Below are 18770 nucleotides of genomic sequence, written 5' to 3' on the forward strand. Positions count from 1 at the left end.
CTTATGTTTTGTATTTATACTTAGACATATTTTTCTTTCTTCAAGTTTAAATATTGAATTGCTGAAAAAACACACAAACCTTTATCACATATATATATATAAATGTCACATACTAAATGCTATAGAGACATCAGTTGGTCTACTAATGTGCCTTCTGTCTGCATGAAATTATCACCTACTTTTATAATTATCTACACAATTTAAACTCATTTTATGGTAGTTCCCCCTCTACTAGCATATCAAATATGAACAAAATTATCCCCAAACAGCCTACTCAAAATATGAAACATACATAGTTAAACCAAAAGTCATAGGAAGCAGGGAGGTACAGTAATTGTTTATATACTAATGTTTATATAACAACCCTTTAACGTATTTTAATGTTTTTTCTGAAACTTATTTCCCGCCTTGTGGTGATATATTGATGTTATTTTATCAATATTCTTCTGGAAAGTCTACAGCTCAGCAGAAAATGTCAAAAAGTCTGGAATTTTGTTGTTATTGCTGAACTTTCTGTATAAAATGTTATTAGTGTATGCATGGTACTTCTCTATACTAAAACCATAATATAACATTATCTGTAAAAGTCTTTTGAAGAGAGCTTCTCCAATGGAGGATTTCATTTTATAATGGAGACTCAAGGTCAACCATATGATACTAATGGGAGTATCTCATTTTAATCTGATTATATAACATTTTCCAGACGGAGATGCACATTTAGACTTTTGCACCCTTAGAAATTTCTCTATCAAAGGTAAGGAAGATTGGGATAACTAAAAGTAATCATTAACAAAATTATTACTAATTACTAGTATGTATGTTTTCTCCAATCTATTAAATTAAAAAAGTTACAATGTGGTCAACATTGAGAGGGGTTTCAAGGTCTGTATCCAAAGCTTTTGAACAGCCATATAAAACCCAGTGCCTCAGGTAATACATTTCTAATTAATGGACTTAAGAAATATGCTTAATTAGTGATAAGAATTTTTCTCCTTTGGTATAAAAAATGAAAATGGTTCCAATAATCTCTGTTCATAATGGGATATTTTTATGATTGAAAACAAATCTGAATTACTTCATAAAATAATTTTATCCATGTTACATTCTGCCCAAATTAGTAATTACACTGTATTTTTTTAATTTAAATAATTCAACTGTAGTTTTTTCAATATTGAAGATAAAAAACCATCAACTTTACATGTGGATAACAACTATAGCTAACAGTACAAAGTTCTTAAGCATCTGGGTCATATTCATTTAATAACTTATTTAAATATACTCTAGAAAACTGAGATACTATAGCTTCCAAATACTTTTTAGATATCTGAAAAATGAAGTCAGTTAAGATTTTAATGAGAATTCACCTGTCACTTACAATTGACTAAACATGGTTTGTGAATCTAAAGTTCACAAAAACGCCCAAATGACTTCTGAAATTTGGAAGGAGACTAACTTAAGTCTGTTATGTTTAAGTTTCAATTAAAGTGCCAGAATTTATAATACAATACAATACAATACAATAGTAGAGTTGGAAGGGACCCTGGAGGTCTTCTAGTCCAACCCCCTGCCTAGGCAGGAAACCCTATACCGTTCCAGACAAATGGCTATCCAACATCTTCTTAAAGACTTCCAGTGTTGGGGCATTCACAACTTCTGGAGGCATAATGTACGTGCCTAGAGGTGCAAATACAACCTGTTTTTAAATATTGATTTTCAATATTATTAAATAGGAACAGCCTCATTTTAATACTGATACAATATTAACTTGAATAATATCCAAGTAACCACACTTTCATATTTGTAGATAAAAATCTTACATGGGTAACCAAAACAGCAAATGTTCTCCTTATCTTTTCCATATATGGAAAACGGCAGTAAGTTTAGGATAATGAATTGTTATCTTTAGAGCAACTGGTCTCAGTTTGAAAAATTAAAGAAAATCATTTTTCAAGTAATAAAGCATAGAAAGAAAATATCTACTTTTATTTTCAACTTATTAATTAAATATGACCAAGAGGAATAAAAAACTAAAACAAGTTGAATTCTATGACAGTAATAACACAGGCCTAATGGAACTACAATTAAAACCAATACAAAGTTTATCTTCACCAATCACCCTTCTGCTTGCTTATTTATTTATTTATTTATTTATTTATTTATTTATTTATTTATTTATTTATTTATTTACCTCACTTGCACTTGCATTGAGTCTCATCATAAACGTAAACAACTTGTTTAACCACTTTAGTCTTTCAGAATTAATGAGATATGCTAGCTTTACTATCACAAAAACTGAAAGACAAACTTTTCAAGGCACATTGTTGTGTGTTTTGCAATAATGGACAGTATAACATTTAGGCAACAAAATTAAGGAAATGTCTTAAGAATGTCAACTTTGTCACACAAGGTACTTTTGTTTTATTTAAAAAGAACTATTAAAAATGCTCTTAGCTACATTTTACAGTTCCCAGGAAAGAATGGTTTATGACTAAAAGTGAATATGTTCAATAAAAATTATAACATTAGAAATAGCAGTATAAAATACTACTTATTTTGAGCCACACTAATAAAGTATAAAAATTAAAATAAGCAACTGTTCAACAGTTTAATGTAGTAAACTATATAAAGCAGCACATTCTAAGCTTATCTTGAAGCATTGGTGTAACTTCTTTTATCACATAAAATGAAGAAGACTCAATGAAATGATTCTTCCCTCTTAATTAAAAAATTAACCAATTTGCAACACTTAGCAATTCTCCCCTTTAATAGTTATTAAACTACATTCAAAATTCAGTAAACCCTATAACTTAATTTTATTTCCATTTAGAGAACTAAAATAATTTTAAACACACCCTAATTCTTTAATTAGGTTCACATCTAATCTACAAACTAAAAACAAAAAAGAAAACATTATATATATTTATAATTAGGTGAGTCTTTTACCCATTTTTTTAAAAATTCCACTATGCCTTTTGACTGAATATGTGTTTTTAAGAGGGCTATAATATATATAAAAATAATCAAAATCACCTCCAAAGTATTAGTTTACACTTGAAGAATTATAGCCAGAAACCTGAGAACTGCACAGCTAATCACAGTCAACAGAATCCGGGCCTAAAATATGTTCAACATATTATAAGTTATAGTTTGAGAGAAAAGTCTAAAAAGAAAATCAATATACATAAAAGGCACCCTAGTTGAAAATCAGTAGAATCAAGAACAAGTATTAGAAAATGATATAAACAGAAATAAAAATCTGTTATATTTAGTAAAAGCATATTTTCTTGTTTTCCAAAACAAAGCAAGCCTGACATAAGTTTACATTCAAATTGGTCCATAATCAAGTGATTTTCTGAATAGCTATCCAAATTATTTCCTTTTTTATTCTAATTTTATATTGCTTAAAATTAATGTTGAAACTCAAGAAAATTTTGAGAAGCAGTTTTTACTGTTCTATGATGCTTGGCCTCACTACTCATACACAAGTGGTAGTTATACTAACTCTGTTACTTCTTTACAGGTGTTAAATAAAAATACAAGATGAAAAAAATACTACCATTATGTACAATTACAAAGCATTAAAAAGTAAAGCTAATGAAGATTCCAAACATAATTTTCTTAAAAGAACTTGTTACTTGCCGTTTATTCTATAAATATAGTAAAATGAAATCATGTGAATCAACTAATATCTAATCCTAAATGATTTAGTATGGAAAACAAATGTATTAAAATTCATGCAGCTTTATACTTATCAATTTATTTAGGATCCACAAATTTATATTTAGTAGTGGACTTTATTCCATTTGATTTCATATGACCTATCAACCAATTTTAAATTTGCTTCTCCACCTTAGGTATTCAATATGAAATATGGCTTCCCATGATGTCTGATTGTAAATTTATATTTGTGTGCATGTGTGTAAAATATATACCTATATACCTATAATCCACATATACACACAATCAATCATCCATCGTTTCTTGGATATACTTTTGAAGGTACACAGACTTTCAAATTACAGAATTCAAAATATAAAATTGGTTGTCTAACAATTCCAAAGGATTTTATATGTTGAAATATGTATATGTGTTTGCAATACATATTTCTCTTCAGCTCTGCAATTACAGCTCTGAACATAATGCACATACAAAAAATTGGAACATATGTCTAATAAATGAATATCTGGAGCTTTCCCCAACAGAAAAAGATTTAGTGTAACTTTAGGTATTTAAGTTTTAATAAACAATGATATTTAGAAGATTAATCAATCAAAATAGTGATTTTTAAACATTTCAAATTCCAGTTTTTAGGATTTAGAATAAAAAAATCTGGAAATCAACTATTTTGATTAATATTATCAACATATGACTTCAAGAGTTATCAATATAAACATAATTTGTATTTCTAACCTTTCCAATCCAAAATAAAATATATAGGCTTATAAGTTTTTCAAATAGTGTTCTGCTTACTAAGGTCTGCTGCTGTTCTATTCATTCTTTTCAGTGTGATTTAAGCAGGTCAACTGAAAATTTTTGCAGTAGATGTGCTCTCTCACATTAGCACTTTGTTATAGTATGGGAAAAACAAAGTTCCTATTAAAAATGGCCATATTCTGTTTCACTAACCCGCATATGTATTTGTAGAAAAATTACATAAAAGTATAAATTACCAATTTGTATTTCAAAATTTAATTCTTAATTTTGAAACTATTCCTCTACTAATTACCTAGTAACAAATGCAAAAATATGGATCTAAAATGCCGTCGTTTTATATTACTTCCAGTGATGATGGATACTTAGCAACCATTCTCTTCTATAGAGGAATGAATACCTGAGTGAAGCATGTAATATGTCATGTGGCATTAATTATCCAGATCATTGTATTTAGACAGCTATTATTACAATGTGTAAAATGCATTCATTTTAGATCCTCACTTTTTTGAATCTCTTTTTTCAGCATTCTATGGAAGGAAATGTAAACTTCCACCATAAAGATATAAATAAAAAGAACTGTCGAAAGAAATGTTTTCTCCTATTCCTGATTACGAATGATTTGGATTAATTGGTACTTTTTTCTAGAAATTTTTGCAACAAGGAAAATACGTAAAATAGATATATAAATTTCATTAACATGAATGTTTAGATATATGAAGGAAGAAAATGACCATCTAAATGTTTTCCAAAATTACTGAACATTATTCTATTTCTGCATAGCAATTTCAAAATAAACTATTAAGTAGGCCATCAAATAGTATTTAGAAGTGTTAGCAGTTACATATAGTAATGCAAAAATGTGCACACACTTTTTTGCATTATTATATGTAAAAAAATAGTAGTGATTCATTCCATGATACAATAAGCATAAAGAATACATTATGGGTAATATGCTATGCACAGATTCTTCCAACTAGCAACTTTTCCTACATAACTGTATTCATTTATTTTGTTTCTTTCTAGTTCTGCAGTAAAATAACTCTATTGTTCTTTGCTTTTCAAATTCCTGAACAGGTTGGTTTGCAGGGATTAGTTTTTGCCTGAAGGCCCATGAAGTTTAAACTGAACTATTCTTGAACTAACTAAAAAAACATCTTGGAAAGAGTAGTCTTCAAGAATGATGTCCAGGAAACTGAAGCAAAATTAATTAAGAGCAGCTGTCTAGGTCTATAGTGAAGTAGATCAGTATCCCATCAAATCCTCTAAAGGTTCTCCACTTTTAAATCAGTATGTACTTCTATTTGCATTGAGGAAATGATAAAATGTATTAAAAGTATTGCTTTAAAAATCACATAACATGAGATGTTATTATAGGTTTTTTTTAAAAAAAATCAATACATATTTTATAATTACTGAATGGCTGTTCAAAATCAGATGAATACTTATGTTTTCTTTTAAATATTTCTCATTTCATAAAGATTGTACAAAACAATGAATTTTTAATGCTTTAGTCAAACATTCAGAATTGGAGAACAAAAGATTTATTTTTGAAAACAAGAACTGTGGTTTGTACAATTCCAGACATGAATCTGTTTTCAATTACTGAAAGTATTTCCACTTCAGTGGAAAGGGATCAAGTCTACAGCTACACAATTTTGGGGCAATGAATGCAATTATATTAAGCTTTATAAACAGAATGACTTTGTGACAGGATCACATAGTCTGCATATTCCATGTCTGTTATGAGAAAAAAAGAAAAGAGAATTATTACATTGGATTTGCAAGTGTGGAGTGGAAAATACGATATGCTTCTCCACCTTTCGAAGTAGCATAATACATGTCCTAGATTTCCTGGAAATACTTTTATTATTTCTAAATCAACATTTTCCGATATTATATAAAAGTACACCATATTTGCGTGTATAAAGTTGGATTTATATATTTAATTACTTTTTCTCTTTCATTATTACTATTTTTTTTAAAAACAGCAGTATGCTAAACAGAGCTATACGGTGAGGTCCGTTATTTTTACACGCAGCCGATCCCTTTATTAGAAATATTTATTACCCTTTGAGAATGCCACTACACGTTCGCACTAACCAAGTCCAAAAGCCTAAGGAACTCAACCCAATTTTGGCTACATCAGAAAGCGCTGAAGACTAGATGTGCTATGCTAAGGTTTGAATGCAATAATTTGCGGGTTTTTTCTTTTTGAAATCAACACACCCGTTCAAGAATCCTTTGAATGTTAAAGTCCTGTACGAAAAGAAGAGCCGCTTAAGTAACCGGAGAGCTTTTCGTAAGAGCATTTAGCACGTTGAGAAATAGGTAAAGTTAAGCTTCGCCTTTGCTAGATCTCCATCTAGCTCTTCAGGGGTTAACAAGCCACCTCATTTCCAACGCTAATATTGCCTCTGCACCGATTCCAAGAGAAGAGCAGCCTCCTCCCATTCTATAACACCGCATCGGAATCAAACATACATAAAAGGAGAAAGGAGGGAAGGGGGGGGGGGAAATCCGCACATTTACCTACAGCAGCACTAGCGCTTCAGTTTTTAAATGTTTTAAGTGGGTCTTCTCGAAGTAAGTATTCGCACTTTATCCCGGCTCGGCTGTAAGGTCAAAGAAGGGTAGCTTTTCAGTCACCCACCTTTCCGTGGTGATTCCGCCTTCTGGATGTGACGAGCTGAGCGCAGCCCTTCCAAGTTGAATCAGTCTATAATGTATCATGTTACAGAGCCTGGCTTTCTCTTCAGGCACCGAACAGCAATCAGACATGATAGGCTGAGGCTCCTCTGTTTACATCCAAGCAGGGGAGGGGGGCGGGGTTGCCATCGCTTAACCCTTGCCAAGCCACGGGGCGCCTCGCTCTCCCCATTTTCCTCGGACTGCCGTAGGAGGACGGAGTTCTGAGCACGGCCAAAGCCGCTCGCGCTTTTTCGTCTTCCCCCAAACGAGCCTCCCCGCTTCTTTCAGATGTGCGCGGAGAGACTGGCGGAGCCCCCGACCCCAAGATAAGCTATCGCGCTGAAGGACTGCATCGCAAGCAGCACCTATTGCATAAAGAGCAGCCGGCATGGGGAAAGCTTTGGAAAGCCAAATAAAATGGGTCTTTTGCGGCAGAGCAAAAGTGTAAAATAATAAAAAGGGCAACACATTAAATATCTGATATAGATGGATGCTTGGGTTGTTCTTTTTTTTAAAAAAAAAAGCGAGGATGCGTCTCTCAAAGTACTTAAATCTTTTGAGCGTTAAGAATTATTTTCTCCGACCGTCTGAAATTGCAGAAGTCGGTTCTCCCCCATGGGCGCCTTGGAGAACTCCTTTGACGGGGGGCTGTGGAAGATTCGCAAATGTAAGGCTCGAGATCCGCGCCTGGCGGGTTCAGGCTTCTGCGCTACTCAGACAACAGGCAGCCTTAAAGATACGTGAGAATCACAAACTTGATTATCTGATCCCCGTAGCATTTGCCTTTCTGATCCCGTAGCATTTGCATCGACCGAGGTTAGGCTACCATTTCTGGCTGCAGAAATCAGGATAACCAACAAATAGCGAAGGGCCACAAAAAAAGAAAACAAAAAGGACCCCCTCCTCAACTCACTCTTGCCAGGCCCTCCAGGTTTCTGCAGACCAAATAACAGTAGTCCTAATAAAAGTGTTTTGAGCTTGTGCAGAAAATGCAAAATGGATTAAAGAACAGGATTCATTTTTCATATACATGCGCAATTCTCTCGAGAGTTATTGACACAGATCTATCAACACTGAAAATACAGAATCAGAGAGTTGGAATTTTACAAAAATTTAAAGGAACTGAGATGAAATATAAAAAACTGAAACCATCCAGAATATAAAGAAGGGTTTATCCCCAGGAAGCAAGAAAAACCCACTGGAAGCCCATGGCAATATTTTTGAAGGTTACAGGATTGTGGATCCAGAAGAATAAAGGGGGGGGGGGGAGGCCTTTTGCCTTTGGAATACCTTCAGCCCCAGATCTTAGTCATAAACGATGGTACTACTATTAACAGATCTTGGTTCTGTTTCACCTCCTGGTTGAGAGGAGAAAGATTTCTGCAAGTTAAGCACTGTGATTCTTCTGGAGGAACAGGGCAATTGTGTTATTTATACACTATTCCTAGATAATAAATCAAGTGTTCTTATTTAGTTAAATTTAACTTTCTAATATTGTTCTTTCCAAATTATTTGGCTAAAATCAACCTCAATTAGAAACACATCAATTACTGGCATGAACATCCTATGAATTAGCTCATGTGTGTGTGCATTGCTCAATTTATGTTTATTCCCCCACTCAAATCTGATCAACGGGGCTGTATAGCTCTTGCCACTAATTTACAACAGGAACATTTAAACATTTTTAAATTTCTTAGGAACATGGAAAATCATAGGTTTATCGTATTTGTAAATGCTTTGTTATTTACCTGTTTTTTATTATTTATAATAAATTCCTTGTATAATTTATATGGTTTCTTAGATTAGATGAACAAGCGAAGAAAACCTTTGCTTGTTCATCTAATTGTTTCATTTCAACCTTCTGCAAGTAAACAACATATTTACTACTACATGTAAACCACGTTTGTGTCTATTATGTTTTTCCACTGGTTTCACATGTTTGAGAGGCAATTTTCATACATTTGAGGTTTTAAATTATTTTTTCAAAATGAATATCCTCACATTCTGAAATTTCTTATGTTGTTCTTTATGTGTATGTTACTAAGAATTTCCCAAATCTGGAAATATTTTCAAATAATTCAAAATACAATTCAGATTCATAAATACCAATGTATTTATTAATATTCTATGACAGCTTTTTCAATTCTCTATCCAGAAGTTAGGCAATCACCAGTGTAAAGGTAATTTACCAACATATCTTCAACTGTCAATGATCTCCGTAGATTCCCAAAATATTCAGTGCATGAAAACATCAGATACTAAATTTAAGATAGAGAAACTCAAAATTATCTAAAAAGTGTCTTAATCACTACTAAATAACATAATTCTTCCCAATTAATATAGTTTTTTAGTCATAATTATGAAAAGACAATATAATTATGAAAAGACATATAATTATGAAAAGACAATAGTGATTTAGTTCCTTGCTTTTGGCTTTCAAACAAATAATAAGAATAAAGAACACAGGTCATTTATCATGGTTGCATTTTAATTTCCTTAAATTAACCAAAATATATTATTCTGATCTAGCATAAACCTAATTTTTTTTTGTTAATAGAATAAACAGTATTAAGACATCATAGTTCTGACAAGCTCCATCTTGTAAAGCCTGGAGGCTCTGGTAATGTCAAAGAAAGAGCAGGCAGAAACCTCTCAATGCCATTGGGAAAGCTACAATAGTCCTGGACAAAAGGATTGTGGCAAATGGAAAGACCTACAGAAATAAATTATATGAAGCAATATATTATGAAAAGATTATCATAAAATGAAAGGAAGTTATGGTACAGAGATAGCTAATGGGCAAAATAAAATTATGAAAAGGACAGAGACAAAATAAATGTTTCTAAAATAAAAAAGACACGAGAAAGGCTAGATGGAGATTTGATGTACATGTATTTCATCATTATTGCAAGGCCCTTGTGACTTCATGGGAGGATGGGGGAATCAACAAAATATCATTGCCTCAAATCTTGGTTTACCTTACAAACCATACCTTGCATATTAATTAAAATCGATTCTCCCACACTTCTCTGGATGACAGATAACTTAGGAGATATATGGGACAGGCAGAGGCAACTTCTCATATTTCTGCTTCAGCCTTTTGGAAATTGGTGGACTACAATATTAGTAATACCTTTTTCTGCAAATTAGAGCAATGTGATATAATTCATTTGCATTTGTGTATCAATATACTAAAGTAAAACAATTACTTTTTCTGTAATGATGTACAACACTAACATTTATCTTTCCCTCTGACCAGTAAAAAGAAAAAAGAGCACCTGTGACCTTGCATAGCCTTTCTTAGTAAGCACAACTATGGAAGTTTGTATATGGCCTAATTCTGTAATCAGAAATTATTATTATTTATTAAGTGTATGTGCTGCCCATCTTACTTCTGGGCTACTCTAGGTAGCTTGCAGCAGTAAAAACATAATATTATAAAAATGTAAATGTAACAATAGTAAAACAATAAAAAATAAAAATAATGAAATTACAGCACTATGATTTAAAGATGGGGGGTGGGGGAAGAGCAGGCTGCATGGGGTGAGATGGGATATTTTATTACTCACTTCCAGTGTGGTATTCCCCCATTGGGTCTCCAGGTTAACTGGCAAAGCCATGTCTTCAGGCTCTTAAGAAAATGCCGGTGGGTGTTTTAGAAATATGTTTAGTTTGCTTCAATCATGGCTTCTAGACCAAGGAACGGGACAATTTTTTTAAACAAAAGGAGATTTAGCATACGGCTGCACTTCTCATTAATTTCAGCGAGCCATTTCAACATCAACTTTGTTAGATTACATATCAGTTCATATGCTGCTGCACATATGAACATATGTGCAGCAGCTGCCAAAAAAGCCAACACAGTTCTAGGTTGCATCAACAAAGGGATAGAATCAAGATCACGTGAAGTGTTAATACCACTTTATAATGCCTTGGTAAGGCCACACTTGGAATACTGCATTCAGTTCTGGTCGCCACGATGTAAAAAAGATGTGGAGACTCTAGAAAGAGTGCAGAGAAGAGCAACAAAGATGATTAGGGGACTGCAGACTAAAACATATGAAGAACGGTTGCAGGAACTAGGTATGTCTAGCTTAAGAGAAAGAAGGACTAGGGGAGACATGATAGCAGTGTTCCAATATCTCAGGGGTTGCCACAAAGAAGAGGGAGTCAAGCTATTCTCCAAGGCACCTGAGGACAGAACAAGAAGCAATGGGTGGAAACTAATCAAGGAGAGAAGAAACTTAGAACTGAGGAGAAACTTCCTGACAGTTAGAACAATTAATCAGTGGAACAGCTTGCCTCCAGAAGTTGTGAATGCCCCAACACTGGAAGTCTTTAAGAAGATGTTGGATAGCCATTTGTCTGGAACGGTATAGGGTTTCCTGCCTAGGCAGGGGGTTGGACTAGAAGACCTCCAAGGTCCCTTCCAACTCTACTATTGTATTGTATTGTATTGTATTGTATTGTATTGTATTGTATAATATCTACTGGCTTAAGTAATAAAAATTGACCCAAATAAAAGTGTGTGTGTGTGTGTGTGTGTTTGATATATACATATATCTCATATTCATGATAAACTAGACTTTAGGGGAAGAAATGGTGAAGTTAAGACAGATCTATTAAAAGTAAAGCTGATAGCCACAGCAGAATGAAGAATAGACTGATGAGTAGATCAGCTCTTAACTCCTCTCCAGACAAGTATACTACTTGAAATAGCCCAGAAGTGCTCCAGGCAGTTGCTCCTCAAAGGGAGACTGCAAGAAGGAATTACCAGCAGGATTAGAGATCTGGGAGATGAGAGAATAGTTGTCATTTTCCTCAAACTGACATACTTCCCTTTCTAATCATTTTAGGTGATTGCTTATTAATTGTTTTTCAGATATGAGGAAACTTTGGATTGACAAGTTTTACAGAACCAGGCAACTTTCCTTCAATCCTTAGCAAAATAACTTTTAAATACAAGTTGAAGAATTTATTTTTTTAAAAAACCAGCAAAAGGATGATTAGAACTTTGATTTTGGAAAGTTACAAACTAATAGCCCAGATGGTCTTGAAATAAGATTTTATATTAATTATAAGAAACGTTCCCATGGGAAAATGCCTTTGTTCTAAATTCTCTTAAAAATATGATAGGTTGAGACTTTGAAGGTTGAACAGTAGAAGGAACCATAATGAACTAAATATTGCAATTAAAGAAGAAAAACACTTACATTTGACTTATTAATACATAATAGAGAAAAATATTTTAACACTGAACATACTGGAAGATAGTTTTGAACAATGGAACCAGAAGTTAATTTTAAGAGTGTCTGCCTTTATAGAAGGACTGTGTTTAAAATATGTTATGGAAAATGTACAAGTTTTACCAGGGAAGACCGAGATTGATCTGTAATTGGATTTAAAAATGCTGCAATGAACATACAAATGAAGCTGGCTGATATTTTCATAATTAAAAGGAAGATACAAACAACAAACAAAAAAAGTGAGCTGGGTAACACTCTTACATTGGATTTACAAAAGGAGTTGTAAGTTTCAAAGAATTTTGTAAGAAAGGACAAAATAAAATGAAAAGAAATCAAATTCTAGAATACTATTTGAAGTGATGAAAGACTATTAAAAATAAAAGGAAATAATATAAAGTTGGTTTATTTAAACAAGGTTAAGATATGTATTTGGTATCTGCTAATCCTTAATGAAGGTTTGCAGATCAGGACTGAACAATAAAGCTTTAAGGAGGTGTTTATAAATAGATGGGATACAAGAATTCATTTCTTATATTTTAAGAGGAGATGATAATTCACTAAAATATTTATATTTGCTGTGGTGAAGGTGGAAATAATTTCTTTATATATTTGTTTTTCTTTATTCTTATTTTTTTCTTTTCTATTTTGTTCTTTTCTGCATTTTCTATTTTTATTCTTTTATCTTTGTAATTGTACTTATTAATAAAATTAGAATATACATTTGAAATTTTAAGTGTAGGTGTTCTCACAGAATGATTGCCTTATCATTGGAAGGTATATTAGTCACCTACCCTTCTACATTATTCTATTGCCCCAGCTTCCTTTTTTTTGTCATTGAGCATTAAAAACAGATTGAACTGCAGCGCTCTATCATGCCTGGAAGCACAGTTGGAAAGAAAGAAGATGCTAGAAGCAGAAGATTTGCAAAATATTAGTTTTCTTAGTCAATCTTTTTTGTGAATTAAAAGATCCTCTCAAAACACAATATTAACACAATTAGGCATATTCAGACATATTAACCTTCAGACATCTCTATCTCTCCTTTACTGATTCTAGGAAGTAATGCTAGAATTGTGCTAAATTACATGTGATCTTTTCTTACTTTTTAAAAAAGCCTGAATTCCTGACACTATTAAAAAGGTGTTTCTTATATATTTGTGTATAAATGTTCATGGACAAACATAGATACAATAGTGAAAATATTCATTATCATAATTCAGTTACTGTATCTCAAGATCAGAAAAACTAGCATTGAAGAGCTCCATTTGAAATGTGTAGTTGTGTGTGTCTGTTTCAGGGGTGGGTTCTTGCCAGTTCTAACCTCTTCTATAGAAGAAGTTCCACAAATCTACAGTGCTGTTTAGAACCGGTTCCAGTTCCCTCCCTCTGCCCATTCGCACATCTTCAAGAGGAAGAGCGAGAGGAGGAATTCTGGGAGTTGAAATCCACATGTCTTAAAGCTGTCAAGTTTGAACACCCCTGAGGTTTTTTTTCTAAAGGGTTAGGGGTGCAAGGGTCTTGTAACTTGACAGCTTTAAGACTTGTGTGCGTCAAATGCCAGAGTTTCTGAGCCAACATTTTGTTTGCTAAGCAAGAGCGTTGTTAAGTGAGTTTCACCACATTTTAGAAGTTGGCCATTCCCACCCAGTCACATGGCTACCAAGCCACTCCCACTCGGTCACATGGCTGGCAAGCCACTCCTACCTGGTCACATGGACAGCAAGCCACTCCCATCCAGTCACATGGATGTCAAGCCACTCCCACAAAGCAGGCCACACCTACAGAAGAGGTTCTAAAAAAATTTGAAACCCACCACTGGTCTGTTTGAACTATGAGCATGCTTTCAAGCTAATCTATATACTCACCACTTATGATTAAAGCAAACAGAATGTCAGTTGCTTTAAGGAAAAACTGACCTTCCAATCCTGTCAAAAAAAAAAGCAAGCATCCAGATATTTCTTATCTCTTGATTCCTCTGGTCAGCATATGAACTATCATTCTTAGCTGCACTACTTAACTGCACCAAGAACATATTCATTTAGAATTAAAGTCTTTTTTTAGTCTCACCTACCCCAAAGGGCCCCAATTCACAAACCTTTGGGATATTAAGTTTGTTCATATTTGAAGTTGTATAAGATTATTAATAAATGTTGCAAAAAATAACATAGCTACTCCTCTGGAAATAACATAGCTACTCCTCTGCTCAAAATTGCCTTAGCTTGTCTATAAGCAGAGTCTGCTTCTTGGTGATGGAAGGTGCATTATTTGTTACCTAATTAGTTATGAAATTGGTCCCAAACAGTGATTATTTCCCAATGTAGTACTGTTATTCAGACACAAGACTGGCTTATTAAAAGAGGTATTTTTTACAGAATAAAAAACAAAAACCCAAGCCTATTTTGTGAAACACACTATCAGAACATAGTCAGCAAAACATGGCCATAATTCAGAAACACCAGGGGGCTTTATGACTCTATAAACAGTAATGTAATCTTTCCCCTTAACTCTTCATTTTAATATAAAAGAGCAGGTGATGCTCTCAGAATAGTGCCCATGCCCATTTAGATAATTTGAGCAAAATCATGTTCATACTAAAATTGACAAAACCTGCCAGAGTGAAAGATACTCTTGATGTTAAATCTTACTGCACCTTCATTCTCACATTTGCTCAGCAGCATTGGCCAAGCTGATACTGGAACTCTCTCAAGTCATAATCCATCCATTACAAAATTATCTGTTCAGAAATTCTCAAAAGATCCCAGTCATCCATGCAGTAGAATATGGTATAGGTTTGAAAGAAGAAGCTAAAAGGCCTTTACAACAGCTCTTAAATTATTTCATATCAATTCCCCTGTTAATCTCCATTCTTTCCAAACATTAAAAAAAGCTATAAACATTTTTTACTATGAAGGAGAAATGACAAGTTCACATTGTATTTCCATATTGTCTTTTTAAAAAATCACATAGTTTTTGGTAGTGTAATGAACACTTACTTTATATCAAGTGGTCAGGTCTTTCCTAATTTTTTTTACACATCCTATGCAATCTATTTCAAAATATTCCTGTAACAGGTTTTCATGGTAAACCAGTAGAGAGACTGTACTCCAAATGCCCATTTGGCCATGTGCATTTAAAGCAGAGGTCAGGATCTTATTTATCAACTACTGCTATCCCATGCCATGTAGACCTTGAAGTGATAACCAGCATCCTGTATCCACATGTAAGTCAATTGGAAGCAGTGCAGCTCATAAAGTAGCTGTGTTGCAAAGGCAAAACAAAATACAGTCATGTTATACATGCCATTGCATTATGGATCAGCTGAAGTTCCCAAGGGTGGCTCCATATAAACCATATTACAGTAGTCCTATCAAGAGGCAAATAAGATGTTAGTGATCATGAACAGGGTCTCCTGCTCCAGAAATGGGCACAGTTGATGCATTATCTCCAAGGACTTGAAATGGACATCTAACGTTAGAACCATCATTAAAAAGGCACACCAAGAATGTTCTTCCTGTGTCAATTCAGAAAGCTCAGATTATCCAAAGATCTGCTGCAGTGGTGGATTCCTAACTGGTTTACTACCGGTTCGCTTGTACTCGTGTGCGCAACGCTTCTGCACATGCACAGTAGCATCCGGCCAGGTGGGCGGAGCCTCCTGCCGCCACCACTACCAGTTCGGCCAAACCGGGAGCAACCCACCTCTGATTTGCTGATACTGTTCTATAGAGGAATTATTGAGTCTATCATTTGTACCTCAAAAATTGTCTCGTTTGGCACAGCAACCAAACAGGGTAGGTACAGACTTCAATGGATAGTTAGGACTGCAGAAAAAAACCAGCCTGCCATTCACTGATGATCTTTATACTGCACAAACCAGAAGGAGGACTGAGAAAATATCTACACACCACTCACATCTGTACATACTGGTAATCTATTTCAACTTCTCCCCTCAGGACGCTGCTATAGAGCATTACATGCATAAATAGACATAAATATAGTTTTTTCCCACATGCCATCACTCTTCTGTACACTTAATTCCCACAGTACTGTCTCATTTCTCATCTTTTCTCATCTTTCCTACTATCTTCTTCTATTGGTTTGTTACATCGTATCAATTGTTTGTTTGTAATATGATTAATGATTGTAATTATGATGTCACATGAATAATTGTAACTATGGTGTCACATTGGCCAATAACAAATTCTATTCTATTCCATTCCATTCCATTCTAATTCTAATTCTAATTCTATCCCATCCCATTTTGATGTAATTATGCAAAGGCTCCAGCTCTTTAAGGTGCATCCAGGAGTAGTTCCAGAATCTACACCAAGTCTGTATGGGATAGTGCAATTCCATACAGAACTAAAGAGGGAAACCTCCAACTCCTGGATCTGGGGAACTCAAATCTCATAATCCTTCAGTCTTGGCAAGGTTGATCTGCAACCTATTTTTCCTCATTAATTGCCTCCAGACATTGAGAAAGAACCTTAATAACTTCACTTGGCTGATTGGGGAAAGAGATATACAATTGGGCATTATCTGCATATTGATTATACCTCACCATGTACTGGTAGAAATCTCCCCAATAGCTTCTAGATATTGAAAAGGAGAAAGGCTAGAACCATGAAACATACTGGAAAACAGGATCTAGGATTTCACCACTCCCTTTCACCAGCATCAATTGGAACTGGCCTTGGAGGAAGAAGAACTAGTATATCCCACTCCCAACCCCTTAGTTTACGGTCAATGATACTGAAGGCCACTGAGTGATCAAGAAGAGCATGATGGAGCACAATTCCTACCTCAAACTCACAGATTATCAACAAGCTAAAAGGTGAAGGTTGGAAACTGTCCACATTGGCTGGATTCAAAGATGGTGTCTCTCAAAGATGCATTTACCTCTGCATGAGTGCACCAAAATGCCTTCTCACTGGCGGTTTTAACCAACCAGGGGGATATGGATCTAATACATACATGGCTGCACCTACAGTGTTGAGAATCATGTCCATTTCCTTGGGACTAACAGGTTTGAACTCCTCCCACATAACATCACAAGAGTGTGTCTCATTTATCTTCAGAAGACCTGCTCAACTGGAATGCAATTTGCAAGGAGTTGAGTGATTTTACTAGCCAAGTATCCATCACAGTCCTCACAGCAATCCTTACAAGTACTTTACCAGTCCTTCCTCACCCAGAAAAGACTGGCTTGTCCTGAATATGACTGTTGGCCAACACTTGGAGGAATTAATAAAGGCAGAGATACAAGCTTTTTTTTAACCAGCCTTATTGTCGTAACTTCATAAGTAAAAGCTGTAACAAAGGCTGTCACTTGCATCTGGTCACATTCATTCCCACTTCTCTGCTAGTGGTGATCTATCTGTCTCTTCTATCACTTCATCTGCCTATGAAAACATATGGGGAAGAGGGGAATATTGGGATCTACAGATAGAGAACATCTGTATAGATTGTCATTGGTTCATTCCAGGCAGTGCCAAGAACTTAGTTAAACCTTGTTTATCAAAATCTCAAGAAAAATCTCAAGCTCCCTCTAAAACCCAAAGGAACTATTGGGTTCCTGGGACAGGCAAACTGAGTAGACCCTGCTTTCCTGTGGAAAGGTGTATGCTGTGATAAACCTCAACATTACCAGTAATGATCAATTCATGACAACAGATAGATGGCAATATCTACCAACTCATGGTCACATAGCTACTGCTCTGAAGCAAAAGCCAGGTCATTTTTCTAGCATTAAAGGAATCACGTCTGAATATTTTGGCAGCCCTTTTTGGTGGTGGTGGGAATATCAATAGTAAAGCCCATCACCCTGAGGAAAAGATATAATTTCCAATCTATTTTACAACACTGAAGATAGTAAGCCAACTGTTCCTAACTTTAGTATTGTTCGTAGGCACAATTGATCGATTATATGCAAAAAATATTTACTTTTATCCTCTTGAATCTGTACAGAGCAGGTTTAGATCAATGCTTTGTTCTTTATAATCTGGTTAAAAAAAAAGCATAGTGATTCCCAGATGAATTTTCTATGTGGCTTTGTATAGTTGATTTTTAATCTAAAATCTACGGAGAGACTATGTCCAAACTTGGTCCAGACAGATAAAAAGCTGTTACGTTTACCGAAAAGTTGTATACTATGGTATTATAGTTTTAGGTATACTCTTCATGGTAATTTGGACTGTATCATCATCCTAATGGTGAGGCTGGAATATATTTAGCCTGTCTTCTTTCAATTTATATATTTACTTAATTGTGAAAACATTTCCTGAGCCAAGTCTTTATCCTTTTCTAGCAGTAGAACAATTCCAATTATACTACACACTGACAATGCAGAATCTTGTATGATAAGGACACATGATAAGGACACTGAAGTTTCCATCTGTCTTT

General features: G+C 34.3%; 1 protein-coding gene across 18 annotated transcripts in view; it reads right to left on the minus strand.

Moving 5' to 3' along the window:
* Nucleotides 1-18770, minus strand: part of TENM3 (teneurin transmembrane protein 3) — a 1436054-nt gene that overhangs the window by 257415 nt on the left and 1159869 nt on the right. The window contains exon 1 of one of the 18 annotated variants that reach the window (XM_081959135.1): nucleotides 7085-7185. The exons of 15 other annotated variants lie outside the window; for them this stretch is intronic. The gene's annotated coding sequence lies outside the window, so the exon portion shown is untranslated. Of the gene's footprint in view, nucleotides 1-6963; nucleotides 7186-18770 lie in introns of those variants that run through there. 2 more of the 18 variants (XM_081959134.1, XM_081959133.1) reach the window with 2 other exon arrangements.

This window comes from Natrix helvetica, assembly GCF_964273705.1.
Source record: "Natrix helvetica genome assembly, chromosome: 7".
In the NCBI taxonomy this organism is placed as follows: domain Eukaryota; kingdom Metazoa; phylum Chordata; class Lepidosauria; order Squamata; family Natricidae; genus Natrix; species Natrix helvetica.